At 44.2% G+C, this 15,656-nt stretch overlaps 1 protein-coding gene across 25 annotated transcripts in view; it reads right to left on the reverse strand.

Annotated features, from left to right (window-relative positions):
* The window catches only part of LOC117966159 (transcription factor E2-alpha), a 30,918-nt gene extending 27,345 nt beyond the window's left edge, over window positions 1-3,573 (reverse strand). For 5 of the 25 annotated variants that reach the window (XM_059014273.1, XM_059014269.1, XM_059014266.1 and 2 more), the window contains exon 1: window positions 3,014-3,569. The gene's annotated coding sequence lies outside the window, so the exon portion shown is untranslated. Of the gene's footprint in view, window positions 1-3,013 lie in introns of all 25 variants that reach the window. The other 20 variants (XM_059014272.1, XM_059014275.1, XM_059014268.1 and 17 more) reach the window with 8 other exon arrangements.
* Window positions 3,574-15,656: the final 12,083 nt, after the last annotated feature.

Raw genomic sequence — 15,656 nt, forward strand, 5'->3', positions numbered from 1 at the left:
ACTCTCATTCAGCAGACCTTTCCAGGGAAATCAGACAAGCAGCAAGGACAGCTCATCAGAACAGTCTGCTGTACTACAGTCAGCCCTCGAGTCACATTAAACCAGAAGAAACGGGGCTATTGCTTCCTTTTTCCTAGTTGGGGTTTAAAAGCCCTGCGGTTGCACTACTACAGATTGGATCAGTTCCTTCTTGAGCTGCCCAGTGAACTTGGTGCTGCCTACAACCTTCCTAATCAACACCGCCAGGTACTGTCCTTGAAAACACTTCCAGTAACCCTGCATCAAGCAACCAATACAGGCAGCTTCCAGTAGCCCAGTACTAGTAACAGTTCAAATAAACATACAGAAATACAATAATATTGTTTGCTTGTGGAGGGGGCTGTGCGTGCTTCCTGGTTATCTGCCCTGACAGTCCCAGGAGGGTTAGCAGGTCACTGGAAACACAATTCTGATAGCCTGGGGCTGAATGAGCGACTACCAGACTCCTCCCAAGGGATATGTTTTTCAAACAGCAGATACAGGAAACAAGGTAATCTAATAAATAAGACTCTGAATTTGCAAAGTGACATCACTAGGTTCCAAATAATCCTTCATCTAGGGCCACAAAACAAAACGAATGCCTTCCAATAGCCCTAGCCTGGACATACACTGTATGTGAAAGCGGGCCTTCTATAAACGGGCAATCTGGAGGCAGATTCAAGGCTCAATCCCAGTTTATACACTACATTAGATGATTACAAAAACAGTCTCAAACTAACACACAATCCCTCCCTGTCCACAAAACACAAGCCTGCAATTAAACACTATTAACTCGCTCTTCAGATCGTCTTCCAGTCCAGCCTGATGCTATGTTATAGGTACACACTCCAAACCTGCCCTCGCAATTACAACTTCCATCAGTCTACTGGGTTTATTTATTTATCTATCATGTGTATCTGACACCCAGTGTTCCTGGAAGCTACCCTGAAGAGGCTGTATGCAACCATTAATAATCGCATTCATGGGCGTGAAAACTGACACAAAAAACGGTGTCCATTCTAGTATTAGGCAGTTAACAGGATTTTTTTTTAAAAAAGCACCATTTTACAAGTACCAGACTTCAAATGGAAAGAAATACAAAATGTAAAAAGCCATTTGAAGCGCTTTTCAAGTAACCAGCTTGCCTTGAACAATGTAACCCTTGCCGGCGGCTCTGCGTTGGTCGGAATATGTTTTAAAACATGTTAATTACATTAGAAACACACGCTACTGCGGTAAAGGATGCGCGTTTGTGCGCAGGCAGGTGTCTACTTCAATTTGAAGAAGCACTTTAGAATATACTTTTAAAACACCGACATGAAATACAATTCTCCCAACCACGGCAAAAACGTCTCCAAACTCAAAAGTGCAGTGCTATCAGTACCGGTAGAAATGGAGATGGAGAGAACCCCCATTTTAACACTCAAACTTGGGGTTTCCGGACTTGTGCAGATCCGAATGGATGCAGACGTGGAACAAGATATCCTCCTTTCGCTACTCAAACCGAACATCTGATTTAAAAAAAACACAAACCGATTTCCTTAGGGTTCGGTGTTATTTTATTTGTTTTAAAATTAACACTATTTAGGTCAGTACCATATCCAAAATCAAAAAGTACAGCTTAATTAACTACATACCCAGAAACCTTTCAAAATGTCCGAGCAAGACCCCTTTCTTGTTTTCGTAAGAAACCTACACTGAATCGTAATTCAAATATTCCTTTCGAAACTGTAAAGACAATGTCAGTGTACTAGTTACTACTGACAAACACAAACCTAAAAAAACAACCGCTTACAAAATAATTGCCTTAAATAAAAAGTTCCCAAATGAATTTACGATCCCGTTATTAAGGCAGGGGGAATTAGCTCATGGAACTAAACTTAATTTCATTTTAGTCACAGAAATGGAGTTTGATACACGTTCATACCCTTTTGTCGTCGTATTTTTTTCCCTAAAACTTCAAAGAAAATGATTGATTGAGCCTTCAGACCCCCCGCCCCCCCTCCTTCAAACACAGCCCCTGGCTCTCACACTGAAACACTCCATATTTATTGCAACAGTTGTACACCACTTCGACTCGAACCCGTGTCCGCTACCCACCTTTTCCACGGCGATTCATTTCTGCGGTATAACAATTGTGATCATGGATATACGAGGCAGCTGCGCGAATCCGGCGAGGAATCGGGGCGCACTCCGCACCCCTCCCGGACAAAGACTCGGGACAAATCTCACGAGGCCTTCCCCAAGTTTTTTTTTTTTTTTTTTGGAAAACATTTTGCATCAGAATAAAGCAACAGATAACTTAGACGGGTCACAGAAACACACGAGTCGAATTTAAGTATTAATAAAAACACACATATTGCATATGAAATATATATATTTTTATATAGTTAATATAATATTTATTATCTTGGTGATTTTTTTTTTTTTTTTTTTTTTTTGCGTCTATTGCCTGGACGGACATTTCCTGCTAAATGTGTAACAATGCGTCCAATCAAAGGTACATTTAAATGGTCGTTTTAAAAAGTTGACTTCGCTGTCACTATGCGTAATATTATATAAAATGTAACACTGAGTTTCCCCGCACATACATAAACGTTGATTAAAAAAACAACTACCGTGAGTAAAAGTTTCAAACAAAATAAAAAATGTTACGTCCTCTAAACAACAACAATGGAGTTTATAAAACAAAGGCAGTGCGTGTTGAAAACACTGCATTAAAAACGCGGTTTGTTAACTTCAGCGTTACTTTAAAACTTGCCAGTATTTTGAAGACGAAACAAAGAACCCCCCCCCCCCTCCTCCACGCTGACTGTTCACCTCAGACCATCATCACACTCCAACAACCCAGACAAAAACTCCAACATCCCCCGCTTTCCCAGTCGCAATTTCCCAAAACTTTTTTTTGCAAAAGTTTCAGACTCAATAGGAATACACGCGGACTCCCCGCGGCCCCCCGACTGCCCCAGTAAAGCATGCATTGTGAAATGATTACCTTTTCAGAATTCTCGCATCCAACAGTAAAAAAAAAACTCAAGTGTAAAAAACCATAAAACTTCAAGCGATTTTCCCCCCAGTGCTTTAAAAGCCGTGGCTCGAGACCGACGAGATCTTCCTTTTTTCCTTGTTTTTTGTTTTCTTTTTTCTTGGTAGGTTAAGCAGCCCACTTCATTAAAATGTTATATCCTACTTGCATCCGAACTCTACAAGTCTTAAGTCTCCCTTTTTGTTGCTACAATTGAAACCATTTCAACCTCCGAGTAGACATCTTAACAACCTTCCACATTGTCAGCCCCAACACGGTATCCCTCCGCTTGAAATAGGGACCTCAACGCTAGCGGTGTCCGATTTCAAACGCCCAACAAGCCACTCCTAATTTGTCCACTACTTTAGAAACCAGATAAATGACATATATTCTGCGGAACGCTTCTACTGCCTTTGCCCGTTTCGTCGCTGTTTCAGTGCTACGTGTTTTTAAACGCAATATGTTAGGAACTATGCATGCTAGCGGAGGTAGACGAATGAAAAGCAGGGGCGCGATGGAGCAGGAGCAGCACGAGATGGAATGATAAGCCTGCCAGGTCCGGCCAATAGAATGACGAGTATGAGTGATGGGCAGGGATCGCAGCCAGTCGTAGGTCGAGTTTGCGGCGGAGTCCCGTCTCCTCCCCCCTCCTCTCTCGCACTCCCTGTGTGCTCAGTGGGGCTGGCTGAAGGGGGCTCGAGTAAAGAGTCATTGAGATCATTTTAATTATTTGTTTCACATCCCCTAACATTACATGTGTCTTTAAACACAGATTGGACACAAACATACTATCTGCAAATTTCAAGCGATCCGGGTTCTCTTTGGTGTGTACATGTTACAGTCCGGGTAATAATTATAACCCCAGGTAGTGGAGCATATGTAATAACGTTGCAAAATAAATGAGGGACACGTGCTTCCCAGCCGACTTCCACCTGGAAATTCAGTGATCCGCGTCTGGGAGACTCTGACGAGTAGCATACATTCGTTTTAACAGTGGTTACTGTCATACACAGTTTAGGAAACAGCTGTTTGTCTGTGTTCTTGTCTTTTTGTATAATTGTTATTATTATTAGTGCTGATTTTTAAAATGATTTAAAGCTACGAGAATCTGCCAGCACGAGTTGTGGGACGTTATAGAACATGCAGTAGCGTAGCTGGAATTAAAATAACCTAGAAAATCACCAATGAAGTGTGAAGAGTTTACCGTTAGCATACCTGATGATATGCGTTTGTTACGCTTGCTGCATCAGCTGTTTTAAGCAACAGGGGTGAAGCTCGTGCTTAAATAGCTTCTTCATCTTAAAATGATGATGATGATGATATTATTATTATTATTATTATTATTATTATTATTATTATTATTATTATTATTATTATTATTATTATTTGTAAATACGGCCTCAGTACAAACAGCAGCATTCTGCTGCATCTTGGTTAAATAGTGAAGCAGAAATCACACAATATGCAAGAAGGAAAATCTGCTTCTGTAGTTTTCTCTCCCGCTGCCATTTTGCCCTTAACTCACATCATGAAACTGTAGATTAAAAATGTCTGGTCTGACTGAGGCAGATTCATAGACCCAGGGTGGAGAGAGAGAGAGAGAGAGAGAGAGAGAGAGAGAGAGAGAGAGAGAGAGAGAGAGAGAGAGAGAGAGAGAGAGAGAGAGCAGGGAGAGAGAGAGAGAGAGAGAGAGTGAGAGAGAGGTCTGGTAAAGCATAGGGAGACAGCAGCAGCAAGATGAGCTCTTAATTTAAACTAAAAAATGTTAATCTAGAGTAAATTTAATTGTGAGAATTGAGAATATAAATCAGTAAGAACAAATAAAAAAAACAAATGGAAAACTTTTACTACAGAAATAAGACATCCAGGAAAAATTAAACAATTAAACAAGAAAGAAAGAAAGAAAGAAAGAGAAAGAAAGAAATAGAAAGAAAGCAAAAGAAAAGAACTGAACTGAAGAGGAAAAGAAAAGAAATAAGACCTCCAGGAAAATTAAACAAGAAAGAAAGAGAAAGAAAGAAAGAAACAGAAAGAAACAGAAAGAAAGAGAAATAAACAGAAAGAAAGAGAAAGAAACAGAAAGAAATAGAAAGAAACAGACAAATTGAAATAAACAGAAAGAAAGAAAAAGAAAAGAACTGAAGAGGAAAATAAAAGGTAAGCCTTTTTAATATAACAAATTAACTAAAACCTAATAGCTAAAAACTCTCAGTCACTGAAAGCAGCTGAAACCGGTTGGTTTTTGGCAGTTGGTCGGAATGGATAAATGTATCAATTTAGACCTGCAGAGTGGGAGGGGCCAGACTAGCAGTGTAATCCGATACCCTGATGAGGTCACCAGTGCAAAGGCAAAGAAGCTGTATAAGAACAAGCTAATGAAGGAGTCCCCAGAGACACTGATAACAGACTGCAGCCTGGCTGGGGGCAAGAGGACCAAAACCAACCTGCTGTTCTATACACAGCACCCTACTGCCTGGCACACAGCCCTCTGCACAGCACATAGTAATATCAAGCTGGGAGGGATTTGCAAAGGAAGACAACTGCGTATAGGAGATGAAACTGACCCTGACAGCACAAGGCTCAGCATCAATGTGTTTTATAATGGCACTATTATGATTCAGGGAACTGAGGCCAGCCTAGAACTATTCGAGAAAGATTTCCAGGCTCTAAAAGAACTGGCTGAGAAGGAGAAAAAAAATCCAGAGGTACTAGACCCAGAACAGCAGCCAGCTCCCCACACCGCAGACACAGCCCCCTGCAGCCCCCACACTGCAGACACAGCCCCCTGCAGCTCCCCCACTGCAGCCCCCCGCACCCCCCCGCTCACCCCCAGACTGCCCAGCACAGTGCAGCACTTGAAGGAATGCCTCTCACTGCTGGAGGTGGAGTTTGCAGAATTCAAGGAGCTCACCCTGACCACGCTGACAGAGAACGACCTCGTGCAGCAGATAAGAGACGAGGTGAGGCAGGTGAGGAACGAGGCCAGGGCTTCCATCAGGGAGCTGGGAGCTGAGATGGGAGAGTTGCGGCAGGACAACGAGGCCCTGAGAAACGAGCTGGCCAAGCTGAGAGAGGAGCTGCAGCGCAAAGAGAGGAGCATACAGAGCCTGAGAGAGCAGCTACTCAGAGTCACACCTCCTCCCCCCCACCCAGAACAGCAACACCACAGCCAGCCCAAGAACACAGGAGCTACAGCAAGCAGGGCCTGTGTGACTGACACCGACACCGATACACACACCACATCATCCCACACACACACTGATCCAAACACACACCCCACTCCCCCAGCACACCCCGACAGTGAGACACTCCCCCCCACCACACACACTACCCCCCACTCCCCCACCACACACACTACCCCCCACTCCCCCACCACACACACTGATCCAAACACACACCCCACTCCCCCAGCACACCCCGACAGTGAGACACTCCCCCCCACCACACACACTACCCCCCACTCCCCCACCACACACACTACCCCCCACTCCCCCACCACACACACTGATCCAAACACACACCCCACTCCCCCAGCACACCCCGACAGTGAGACACTCCCCCCCACCACACACACTACCCCCCACTCCCCCACCACACACACTGCCCCTCCCTCCCACATCACACACACTGCCCCAGAGACACAGACTCCCTCGAGTAGACAGGCTAATAAAATATACAGCTCCAAGGTAGCCATTCTTATCGACTCCAACGGGAAGTACTTGAACCAGCGAAGACTCTTCCCCAGCAGCCGGGTAGCAAAATTCTGGTGCCCAACTACAGAAAGGGCGCTCCAGCTGCTGTGCCAGTCGACCCTGAGAGACCCCGAGCACATTATCATCCACACTGGCACCAACGACCTGGGCTCTCAGGGGGAAGATGTGGCCGAGTCGGTAAGGAGAGTAGCGGAGAAGGCCACAAAGGAGTTCCCTGGTGCGAAGATAGTGATCTCCACCCTGCTGCCCAGAGAGGACGTCCCCCAGCACACTATTCAGAGGATCAACAGTGACATCTCCAGAGGCTGTGCCCTTCTGCCTAATGTCCACTTGGCACACCACCCCACCCTGAGCACGCTGCACCTGTACGACCATGTACACCTCGACCAGGAAGGCGTTAGGATCTTCGCCAAAAACCTAAAGGACACTGCCATGGGCCGAGACCCCGCCAGCCACCCCCGAAACAGGAGCACACCGGACCACCACCAAGGACAGCGCAGCCCTGTGCTTACGAGGAGACCCCCCCAAGAACACCAGCCTCTGCAGCCTGGACACCGGCAGCACACACTACAACAGAGCAGAAGAGCCCAGCCCAGCAGAGCCCAGCCCAGAGGGACCCAGCCCAGCAGAGCCCAGCCCAGAGGGACCCAGCCCAGCAGAGCCCAGCCCAGAGGGATCCAGGAACAGCAGCAGCTCCAGCACAGCAGTCAGACAGAGCAGCAGCAACACAGCTATGCAGCAGCTGCTTCCAAACCAAGGACCCTAGTCAGCTCTGAGATGGGGGAGATACGGCAGCTCCTGAACTTAATTTTCAAAATCATGAGCTAAGTACACCCCACTCTAAATGTATTAGAAAAGAAATGTACAACTAATAATAATTAGAATAAGAAAATAATACAAATAATAAGAAAATACTTAATAGTGTAAAACATGTTACTGATTTATGTTCAATGTTTCTGACATTATATTTTATTCTAGATAATAATTATAAATAGCTTAAATTATAAATATGAGATCGCTTACAATTAGCTCCTGGAATATTCAGGGTTTGTGTTCGTCAGTGTTTGGGCTGAAGAGCACAGACCCTGAATTCATCAGAAATATAAATAACATAGATATAATTATTCTCCACGAGACGTGGTGCCGTGCTGATGTGTCCACTCACTGTCCCTCAGGCTACAGGGAGATTATAGTGCCCTCCCTGAAACACTCACACGTAAAACGTGGCAGAGACTCAGGGGGGATCATTGTGTGGTACAGAGAGGAGCTCACCGACTCTATTAGACCAATAAGAACAGGAGAGACCCACCTGTGGCTAAAAATGAGTAATAGCATTGTCACCTGCCAAACAGATATCTACCTGTGTGCAGCCTACATCCCCCCATCGGACTCCCCTTATTACAAGGAAGACACCTTCCATGATCTCCAGACAGAGATCTGCCACTTCCAGGCCCAGGGAAGTGTGCTGCTCTGCGGTGACTTTAATGCCAGAACAGGCACTCTGCCTGACTTCATGAACTCACAGGGCAACAGCCACATATTCGGACAATCCCCTCTGTACCACACGCACATGACTACAAACAGGAATAGCCATGACAGTGTGGTAAATAAAAATGGGAGACAATTATTGAATCTCTGTCAAGGCCTAGGCCTCTATATCATGAATGGCAGGATCAGAGGGGACTCTTTAGGTAGGTTTACATACAGCTCAGCTCTTGGTAACAGTGTGGTGGACTATGCCATCACTGACCTGGACCCCTCCTCTATTAATGCATTCACTGTCAGACCACAAACCCCCCTGTCAGATCACAGCCAAATCACTGTGTTCATAAAAAGAACAGAGCAGATCAACAACACACAGACACAGCCCTGTAAGCTGTACAATCTAAACCATTCCTACAGATGGGCTCCAAACAGCACAGAAATATACAAAGAAGCAATTGGCACCAATGAAATAGAAACCCTAATACACACATTTCAAAACACACAGTATCAACACACAAAAACAGGAGTAACTCTGGCTGTAAAAGATTTGAATAACATATTTAGAAAAGCAGCAGAAAAATCTAAATTAAAAATAGTAAATCGGAAAAACAACCAAAAGAATAAATTCAAAGAAAAGTGGTTTGATGAAGAATGTAAAACTAGAAGGGAAAAACTAAGACAGCTATCCAATCAAAAACATAAAGATCCAGACAGCCCAGATTTACGCCTCAGATACTGTGAGGCACTGAATCAATACAAACACACTCTAAGAAATAAAAAACAAGACCATATTAATAAACAACTCAGCGAAATTGAGGAGTCAATAAACCAAAATCATTTTTGGGAAACCTGGAACAACCTAAATTCAACAAAAAAAGAAGAATTGGCCATCCAAAATGGAAACATTTGGAAAAAACATTTTGAAAACCTTTACAAAGAAATACAAAACAAAGAACAAAAAACTCAAAATGCCATTTGTGAAAAACTAAAAAAATTTAGAATCCTGTATTAAGGACAATCAGAACCCCCTCGACACCCCAATCACGGTGGAGGAGCTGAGTGATAAACTCAAGGCCCTCAAATCAAAAAAAGCAAGTGGACCTGACAGCATCAACGCTGAGATGCTCAAACACAGCAGCCCCAAGCTGCAGGAGGCCCTGCTCAAACTCCTCAATCTTGTACTGAGAGCTGGGTATTTCCCTGAGACCTGGAACCAAGGGCTTATAACACCCATATATAAAAGTGGAGACAAATTCGACCCCAATAACTACCGGGGCATCTGTGTGAGCAGTAATCTGGGGAAGGTGTTCTGCAGTATCATTAACGCCCGGATACTGGCCTTCCTTACCGAACACAGTGTCCTGAGTAAGAGTCAGATTGGATTTCTACCAAAACACCGCACTTCTGATCATGTTTACACCCTACACACCCTAATCAATAAACACGTCCATCAAACTAATAAAGGAAAAATATTCGCTTGCTTTATAGACTTTAAAAAGGCATTTGATTCAATTTGGCATAAAGGACTATTTCTTAAACTTCTTCAAAGTGGTGTAGGGGGTAAAGTCTATGACATCATAAAATCGATGTACTCAGAAAATAAGTGTGGTGTGAAAATTGGCAACAAAAGAACAGAATTCTTCACACAAGGGCGTGGGGTGAGACAGGGCTGCAGTCTGAGCCCAACACTGTTCAACATCTATATCAATGAGCTGGCCACAGTGTTGGAGCAGTCTGCAGCCCCTGGCCTCACTCTACATGACACTGAAGTCAAGTTTCTGCTCTATGCAGATGACCTGGTCCTGCTGTCACCCACAGAGCAGGGGCTGCAGCAGAGCCTGGCACTGCTAGAGCAGTACTGTCAGACCTGGGCCCTGGCAGTAAACATGAACAAGACCAGAGTCATGATATTCCAGAAGAAAGCCAGATCTCAGGGAAATAAGTACCACTTCACTCTAGGTAACACCACCCTAGAGCACACCAGCAGCTACACATACCTGGGTCTGACCATCAGTGCGTCAGGGAGCTTTAACCTGGCAGTGAATGCACTAAAGGAGAAAGCACGCAGGGCTTTTTATGCCATAAAGAGGAGGCTCTACAATATAAATCCCCCCGTCAAAATTTGGCTCAAAATTTTTGAAAGTGTAATTCAGCCAATTGCTCTCTATGGCAGTGAAGTGTGGGGTCCAATCACCAACCAGGACTACACAAAATGGGACAAACACCCCACAGAAACCCTGCATGCAGAGTTCTGTAAAAACATCATGAGATTACAAAGAAAAACACCAAACAATGCATGCAGGGCTGAATTAGGCCTTTATCCATTGATTATTAACATCCAAAAAAGAGCATTAAAATACTGGATTCATCTAAAAACTAGTGACCCAAACTCACTCCATCATAAAGCCCTGCAATACCAAGAGCTCAGCCCAGAAAAGAGTCCCCTCAGCCAGCTGGTCCTGAAGCTCACTGAGCTGAGCAACACTGACATCAGTCAGCTTCAGGACAGCACTGCAAAAACAATTCCAATTAGTGTCAACCAAATTATAAAACACCTGAAACACTCCTATCTGGACCATTGGGATACAAACACTAAAACACAAAACAAACTAGAGTGCTATCGAACCCTAAATAGAAATTACACCCTGGCAGAATACCTGGTAACTGTCAGAAACACAAAGCAGAGGCAGATCCTGACCAAATACCGGCTCAGTGACCACAACCTGGCCATTGAAAAAGGCCGACAGAGGCAAACCTGGCTGGCCAGGGAGAACAGGCACTGTGGTCACTGTGAGACAGGAGAGGTCGAGACAGAGATTCACTTCCTGGCACACTGTGAAAAATATAAAAACATAAGGGACATTTTCTTCCCCAAATTCTGTGATTTAGTCCCAGAATTCCCAAAAATGTGTGATACCCAGAAGCTGTCAATCCTGCTGGGGGAAGACAAACACACAGCCAGACTGGCTGGTCAATACGTGGAGACCTGTCATAGCCTGAGGGACAGACCGTGAACACGTCACACTAGAGAGGGAAAAGAGAGAGGGAGGGAGGGAGGGATTCTGTTTAATATAGAAAGAGGGAGGGAGGGAGGGAGGGGGTATTGTTTAATTGAGGGGGGATTCTGTTTAATAGAGGGAGGGAGGGGGATTCTGTTTAATATAGAGGGGGGAAGGGGGTACTGTTTGATATAGAGGGGAAGGGAGGGATTCTGTTTACTGTATTAATATAGAGGGAGGAGGGATACTGTTAGTATTAAGAAAAATTCTTTGTCTGTATATTTGAGTTGGTTATGCCATGTATGTGCTTTGGCAACACAATTATTTTTATTGTCATGCCAATAAAGCCAATTTGAATTTGAATTTGAGAGAGAGAGAGAGAGAGAGAGAGAGAGAGAGGTGGGATCACAACAGGGGAGCAGAATGTGGGGGGAGGGGAGGGGAGGAACGGCAAACAGAGAGAGAGAGAGAGAGAGAGAGAGGGAAGAAAACAACGGGAATGAGATGTTCTTGGTATACAGTGTGTATGTATTTATGCTTCACATTGCAGCATTGTAGCATGTTACCGTGTAAACATGTGGGACCCACGTGATGTCTGTTTTTTGAGGGTTACCTATTCATTTTGTCGGCAGCAAAGCTGATTTCCTTGTGAGGCCCGGGTCATACACTTAGCAAAACCGAGTTGGTAACATGCCAATAAAATACATGTAGGTCTAGCAATACCAAACGAGAACATTACAGCACTAAATACTACAAACAACAACAACAACAACAATAATAATAATAATAACAACAATAATAATAATAATAATAATCATAATAACAATAATAATAATAATAATAATAATAATAATAATAATCATCATCATCATCATCATCATAATCCTCGCTCTGGTTGTTTAAACCGCCCCTCCCCCTCCAGCATTGTAAAACGAGCTGTTTTTGCTCTGAAGTTGGCGCAGTGGCAGATTAATAACTGAAATACTAAACTAGCGTTTTGAAGCCGTTCGTGTTTAAAGCTCATCTTACACAGATAGGAAACGACGTGGGATCCCGTTTGGTGTCTATTTAAAATAAATGTGCGCTATTTAACTATGTAATGCCTGTTTTAATACATTCTGGTACTTGTATTTGGTTATTCCCCCAACAATTATGCGTTCAGTCACATGACCTAAAATATGGACAAGCTCCAAGTTAGAGCTCCCCCTTGTGAAAGGGGTATTTCTACCCACCCCTAGCGTGAATCTGAGGGACACATGCAGCATCTTCCAGGGGGCAGCAACCGTTAACAATGCAAACCAGACCAAGTGTAATATTTGCTATTGGCTTGCATTGTGAGTGTGCGTGTGTGAAGGGGCTGCTCTCACTGTCACACCTCCCTTACCTGTCTCTGTCACACAGTCTTCCTTGGGGTGTAATTAATGTTGCTGACTGGTAAATGTATTTTATTATTTGTGCAGGGGTCCCACGGGTGACAGCCACAATCCCGATCTCCCCTCGTTCCCACAGCCATTCCAACGCTTCGCTATTAGCTGTTCAATTAGGGCCGGAAACCAGACCCCAGGGAGCCCTTTCAATTACTGCCATCGTCCTGAGTCCTGCACGACGGTGATCGCTTTCCCTAATGAATAACGATGCCATTAACTTACCTTGCTACTTACTTTATATACTCAAACACAAAGTGATGACTTTGGGTTGCGGTAGAATATTAGCAATAGATAAACCAAAAAAAAAAAAATATTGCTGCTGCACTTAACTATTTATTTGATCGCAAATAGAGAAGTTTAAACGCCAGTTCCAATAAACCCCTCGGATTTGCATACCCCACAATCAGCTGAGGGGGTTCCCCATATAATTGTGAAGCACAAGGAAACCACAGCTGATGTATTCGACTCGACTGTGGAGCCCACTCGAATCCTTAAAGGGGCAGAGCCGCAACACCATCGTTTTATATAGTTGTGAAAATCAACAGGATGCCGTTAAAAGATTTAAACATGTCGTATTAATTCAATGTTCCGATAATCAACGGTTGTTTTCGATTTTAGCGAGTCGTATATATATATATATATTTGTTAATTTGAAGTTGTTGGGTTTTTTATGCTGAGTTACATGTAACAGTTCTGTGTCATTTGCAGACTGCGTGGGAGGTAAAGGCAACCACGCACCATACTCTGTTTAAACATAGCGACTGCTAAACTCATGTGAGCAACATCAAAAACGACACAACACAAGTTTAAACGTACGAGGAAAACTCCTGGTTTCAATGCCCACGCAGTGGCTTCCTCCCGTGTCACTTCACACAAAACTACCAAACTGCCACCTTAGTGTCTTGTTAATTCTACAGGAGCACAGTTCTACTTCAAATGGTATTAAATTGTATCTTTACATAAATAAAATAATAAGAGTTTGAGGATTTTAAAGAAAGTCAGTTACCAACCCTACTCCATTCATACTCCATTCAATAACTTCATAAAAAAAAAAGACACAAGTAGAACCCTTATCTTACCCTATCCCTGACTTCGTTTCACTATATTGGCGTTTTATCCTCTTTTCTCTCATCATTGAAGTTTTTTTGGGGGGGTCTGTGGGGTCCCGGGGGGTCCGTTGTGTTAAACCCTACAGTCACTGGAAAGGCTCAGAACGCTTAAAACCGTCACTTGTTTAAAACGGAGCTTCTCTCTCTCGAGCGCGCGCGCGCCGCTGTACCTCGTGCTGAGGCGGGAATCGGTAGCGCGTGCCTGGGTGCTGCTTGGCTTGACCGCTTCAGTCTCGGTCAGTCGGAGTCTGGAATCTGTTTACTGAAAATGAAATATTCATCATGATACCTGTTGCGACCTGCGTGTATGTTTCGCGATTACCAGAGATATACAAGGTACGTGTGTATGCCTCCATTTCTTCCAGAAACACTCAACATCATGAGTTTTATTTTTCATTCCAGAGTCCACAGCACATGCAGGCCCGTGTTAATATGTATTGCACCCAAATCTAGCACTCAGGTATTCTACTTTTAAAACTGCCAGAATAGTGTTTATAAATAACGTTTTTAGCCGGATCAATAGCTTTTCCTCGTCACCCCCCCCCCCCCCCCCCATATAATTAACGCGTTAATGGTGATTTAAATATGAAAAGCTCAGAATTAGCATTTTAATTCGGAACCGGTCAAAGAAGTGAGCGCTTTGGTCTGGAGGATCATTTGTATCGCTTTTTACTAGCAGTACAAGAAAGCTGTTCTGGTTTAAAATGTGCGAGGGACTCGATGAAGAAGCTGAAATCCACATTAATGATGAGAGAGGGCTTCTTCTCCGCCCTCGGAGTGGCCAGCCTCGCCGCGCCGCAGTGCTGAGTAATCGAGGCGGGTTTGTTTGGTTTTTTTTTTTTAACAGCTGAAGCTGACATGAAGAGAGTTCAGCGGGGCGGCTCGAGCGGGGGTCGGCGCGAGGGGGATTAGTAAACGGAAAACTGCCACAAAGACCACACTGCTTCCATAGCAACAGAGTCCAATTCATCATCAACTGTATCCGAGTTACTCCACAGGGACACACACACACACACACACACACACACACACACACACACACACACACACACTCACACACACACACACTCACACACACACACACACACACACACACTCACACACACACACACACACACACACTCACACACACGCACAGCACACACACACACACACACACACACAAGCATCTTTAAAATAAACTTTTTAATACTTCTTTATAATTTTTAAAAAAGTATTCTCAAAGAAACAGTAGTTCTATTGTCTTAAGGGTATTATCTGGTAATGTCCTTGAATTTATTTCACGTTAGTTTTCTGTAATCTTTAGAAAAAAATATATTTAATGATATAGTATACACTCTCATAAACAGATGGGGGTACAGCATGCATGCACACAGACCGGGGTACAGGATGCATGCACACAGACTGGGGTACAGCATGCATGCACACAGACTGGGGTACAGGATGCATGCACACAGACTGGGGTACAGCATGCATGCACACAGACGGGGGTACAGCATGCATGCACACAGACGGGGGTACAGTATGCATGCACACAGACTGGGGTACAGCATGCATGCACACAGACGGGGGTACAGCATGCATGCACACAGACTGGGGTACAGCATGCATGCACACAGACTGGGGTACAGCATGCATGCACACAGACGGGGGTACAGCATGCATGCACACAGACAGGGGTGCAGCATGCATGCACACAGACTGGGGGGTGGGGTGAAGTATCTTTCTTGTTGCTCCTCCTCCTCCTCCTCCTCCTCACAGATCACTCCTCTTTCATCAGTAACCCCATCAGCTGAAGCCTGATGCTCTGCACTCAGCTCAAAACTTTGGGACAAAATGTATTTTCTTTGCACCCGAGGTGTAAAAAAAAAACAAAAAAC

This window comes from Acipenser ruthenus, chromosome 47, assembly GCF_902713425.1.
Source record: "Acipenser ruthenus chromosome 47, fAciRut3.2 maternal haplotype, whole genome shotgun sequence".
In the NCBI taxonomy this organism is placed as follows: domain Eukaryota; kingdom Metazoa; phylum Chordata; class Actinopteri; order Acipenseriformes; family Acipenseridae; genus Acipenser; species Acipenser ruthenus.